This window comes from Nuphar pumila, chromosome 1 (assembly GCF_984573655.1).
Source record: "Nuphar pumila chromosome 1, dmNupPumi1.hap1.1, whole genome shotgun sequence".
NCBI classification, from domain to species: Eukaryota; Viridiplantae; Streptophyta; class Magnoliopsida; order Nymphaeales; family Nymphaeaceae; genus Nuphar; species Nuphar pumila.
In genome coordinates, this window is record NC_143249.1 from 114,481,427 (window position 1) to 114,486,543 (window position 5,117).

The window sequence follows — 5,117 nt, forward strand, 5'->3', positions numbered from 1 at the left end:
TGTACATAGTCATGTCAAGAGTTTTCTTTCTGTTGTGTTTTTCAAAGTCTACAGAGAGAATGAAGACTACAAGTAAGTCGACATTCTTGAGAAGGATATTCAACAAGGATTCTTTACAGAAGGTATTTAATGCTATACAAAGAGAATGATGACTTCAAGTAAGTCGACATTCTATGAGTTTGTAAAAAGGTAACTAGAGTCTTTTCAAAACCAATATTATATTTGTTTTCTTTGTGTAGTCGATTTCATATTTTGTCTTTTTCCTATATTTGAAATCATTTCTTTAAAGAAGGTAACTAGAGTCTTTTCAAACCATATTATATTTGTTTTCTTTGTGTAGCCGATTTCATGTTTTGTCTTTTTTCTATATTTGAAATCATTTCTTTTCATGTTGTCTTGTATATGATATAAGGTACAATTATTACATTTTGAAATCATGTCAAAATACCTTTTTCATAAAGGGTTGTAAGAAGGTACAATTATTTGTTTTCAAAAAGGAGCTTTTTGAAACTATCGTATACTTTTATGAAATAGCTTTTATGAGTGAGTATGTAATATGCAATATGCATCCTTCTGAAGGTTCTGTTACAAATGACTCTAAAGAAGAAAAAAACTTCAACTTATGGAAGCCGATCTCTTTAGATGGTCTTTAGGAGTGCATGGCTCAACAAGCTTTTTCTTCAAGGAGTATGATTGCATCATAGTTGTACTTGAACAAGAGGTCTCCATCCTTTTTGAGTGAGATATCCTTGCATCAAATACTCGTTAGATATATGGCAAAACATATCCAGTCATTATATAACATTTTTCAAGAAGACATATTATCATATCATATGAAATCAAATAAGACAGTGTATCATATTATGTAACATCAAAACACAGTTTCTCAACAGGGTGGAGCGCTCCCCTAAGTGGACCCCACATTTAGTTAAAGATTGAAATTTTATTTTTAAAGGACTCTTAATTGACCTAGAGGGTTAATTTTATTTTAGAGGAGAAATTTGAGAAGTTGGAAGACTCACCTAGAGAGCCTTCTAGGTGAGACATCCCACCTAGTGGGTCCCATCTCTAGGTAGTTGGAGATAGAGTTCTATCTCTAGAAGGAAAGAGGGAAAACCAATAGGAGAAGCCACCCTCTCTATTGTGCTTATTTAACCTATCTCTCTCAATTGAAGTGCATCTCTCTCTTCTTCCTCATATCTCCTTATTCCTCCCAACCTTAGAGTTGATCCAGACCTTCATTAAAGACCTACAACTACCTTGGAGAAGACCTAAATCATCTCGAAAAGAGGTGCGTGTAGAGAAAAAATTGAAGGTTTCGTTACGGGAAAAATGTTTTTGAGGTAGGGGATTTCTACTTACATGGTGTTCGATTTCGAGATGTATTGGCTTACCCTCTTTTGGTCCAGAATTTGAATCTATATGTGATCTATGCCTAAATCCATCTATAGCTAATGGATCTACATGAAAAGGACTTTCGAAAATCCAAAATGGTGTTTTGGTAATTCGGTTTAAAAAAAAACATTTTTGGAGAAAGCACGTTTTGAAACCCTAAAATAAAAAATCATGGTGAATGTTTAGATCTATATTTTATGGGTTGGATCAGCATGTATAATGGGTATATGGTGACGTGTTTGAGTATTTTCATAAATCATAATGTTGCAAATCAGGTTCTTCCCTATATCTTTATTTAAAATATGCAAAAATCATTTTGAAGATTAGAAAAGGCAAAAATTGATTCTAGAAAATTGGTTTTCTTGTTTGAATCTAATTGTTGTGAGCATGTGAGTGAATTTTTTATGATATAAAGGTAAATGATGATGTTATCATGTCTGCAAAAATCTAAAATAGCATGATTTAATTTATTCATTATGTGATTAGATTATGAGTTTATTCATCATGTGATTAGATTATGATTTAATTTATCCATCATGTGATTTAATTTATTCATCATGTTAAAGGACATTATGAGCTTTTGGTTATCCTTTTGGGTTGACCAATGCACCAACAACTTTCATGGATTTGATGAACATGATCTTTCGACCCTATCTAGATCTCTTTGTGATTGTTTTCATTGATGGCATTCTGATTTACTCAGAGAGTAGGGAAGATCACAATGTATATCTCTAAATTGTTTTAGAGATCCTTGGAGAGCATGAATTATTTTCCAAATTCTCTAAGTGCAAATTTTGGCTGGATCAGATAATATTTTTGGGTCATATAATCTCTAAGGATGGTATCTCAGTAGATCCTGCTAAGGTGAGCAAATATTTTAATAAAATAATAATGTTTTATCATGAAATTATAAATTTCATTGAAAGTTGATATGTAAAATTTGGTATTTTAATAGGTGAAAGCTGTATTGAATTGGAAGCAACCAAAGAGTATCACTGGCATTCGAAATTTCTTAGGACTCATTGGATACTACAAAAGGTTTATCTAGGATTTTTCTAAGATTGCAATGCCGTTGACCAAGTTACTTCAGAAGGGTATAAAATTTGTACTGACACAACAATGTGAAGAGAGTTAGTTCTTAGGAGCTTAAGAGAAGGCTTACTATAGCCCCAATGCTTACTTTCCCATCAGAACATGGAGGCTTTATTGTTTATAGTGATGCTTTAGGAGTTGGTCTGTGATGTGTTTTAATGTAACATGAGAAGGTGATAACATATGCATCTCGTCAGTTAAAGACTTACAAGCGAAACTACCCCACATATGATCCATAATTGGCAGCAGTTGTTTTTGCTCTAAAAATATGGAGACGTTATCTGTGTGAGGAGCAATTTGAAGTCTTATCGAACCATAAAAGCTTTAAGTATATCTTCTCACAGAAGGAGCTGAATATGAGGCAACACAAGTGGTTGGAACTTCTGAAGGACTATGATTTCTCTATCTCTTATCACCCTAAAAAAGCTAACATAGTAGCAGATGTCCTAAGCAGAAAAGAAAGCAGAATGTCATGTCTCATTTTCAGCGAGTGAAAGCTTTTGGAAGACTTTATTCAATGGAGTCCTTTTAGATTTGAGCAAGGAAATATCAGGATTGCCAGTATGGCTGTTAGGACCGATGTCATGAACTGTATCATTGATAAGTAGAAGGACGATATGCAATTTAACAAGTTGATAGCAACCTGTCAGCGGGATGAGTCAAATATGCACCTAGAAGCAGAGGGTAGCATGTGGTATGGACAGAGGTTATGGGTGCCAACAAATCCAAAATTAAAGAAAGAACTATTAGACGAAGCACATCGATCTAAGTATACCATCCATCATGGTAACACCAAGATGTTTAAAGATATACAGAGGAATTTTTGGTGGAACAAAATGAAAAGAGAGATTGCAAAGTATGTTTTCATATGCTTAGTGTGCTAGTAGGTCAAAATCGAGCATCAGAAACCAGGAGGACCAACGTAGACTATAGATATACCCCAGTGAAAATGGCAAGATACATGGACTTTGTGGTAGGACTACCCAAGACTAGGCATTAGTACATTGCTATATGGGTGATTGTAGACCACCTTACGAATTCAGATCGAGTACTTATCGATTAGGATAAGTCAGACCTTGGAGAGTCTCACAGATCCATATATAGATGAGATCGTTAGGTTACACAGTGTACCCATATCAATCATTTCTGATAGAGATCCGAGGTTTACCTCAAAGTTTTGGGGACAATTGCAGAAGGCTTTTGGGGACAAAGCTAAAGTTTAGTATGACCCTTCATCCTTAGATAGATGAATGGTCAGAGAGGACGATCTAGGCATTAGAATACATATTGTTGGCTTCTTCATTAGATTGACAATGTGATTGAAGTAAACACTTAAAATTAGCAGAATTTGCTTATAACAATAGTTATCATTTGAGCATAGGTATGGTTCCGTATGAGGAATTGTATGGAGGACCCTGCAGATCATTTGTTTATTGGCGTGAGGTTGGTGATCAGCCTGTTGAATCCTCGATAGTGCTACAACACTATACCAATTAGGTACAACTGATTTGTAAGAGGCTTTTGACTGCTCAGAGTCGTCAGAAAAGTTATGCAGATACAAAGCGATGTGAGCTTACTTTCAAAGTTGAGGATCATGTATTCGTCAAGTTTTTTCCAACTAAAAGTGTATTTCGATTTGGCAAGAAGGAAAAGCTTAGCCTGAGGTATGTAAGACCTTTCATGGTTCTCGAGAAGGTCATCGAAGCATCATATAGATTGGCACTTCCTCCCCAGTTTTTGAATATTCATAATGTGTTTCATGTATCAATGTTAAGGAAGTATGTGCCAGACCTGACACACATCATATATTATGAGGATCTGAAAGTACAGAATGGCCTCATGATCGAGGAGCGCCCAATAGAAATTTTAGACCAGCGAGAATAAGTGTTGCAATCAAAGACTATTCCTTTGGTGAAAGTGCATTGGCAACACCACGGGATCGAGGAATGAACTTGAGAACCGAAAGAAGCTATGAAGGAGAAATATCCAACCTTGTTCGGTAAGTAACCCTAGATAATTTTGTGAATGAAATTTCTTTATGGAGGGTATAATGTAATACCTGCGAATTCGATTCATTTTAACTTTTAAATTCGAGCAAAATTCAAGTTAAAATCAAGTTAACTTCAGACAAAATTCAAGAGTTTAAGTTGAACTAGGACTCTAGTTAGATCCGTTATGAGCCATAGATCTTGTAGAAGATTAGATTTGATGACTTAAGTTATGGGTTGGTATAAAAAATGCAATTTTTAAAATTGACCATCCTCTATTTTGGGTTTTTCAACTTACATAAGGTTCAAAATTTGGTTGTTTAAAATTGACCGAGCTATGTTTTGGACTCAAACCAGGTTCCTTATGAGACCCAAAGGGTCACACCTAGCCCAATGGTGTGTTGTGTACCTACGTAGTTGCTCACAGGGGTTCAGGGGTAGCCAATGGCTTTTATGGATCTTGGATGAGTCATATTCAGATCCAAACCTTAGTATTTGGATCTAATATTGATTTGAACTTTATTTATGAATATAGACCTTTAATTTAAGTATTGCATATGAAGTTAATGTATGATACCTAGATCCAATCCAACTAAGATTCGATACGATCCAGGGCTTTTGGATCTAAATCACTTGTATTGT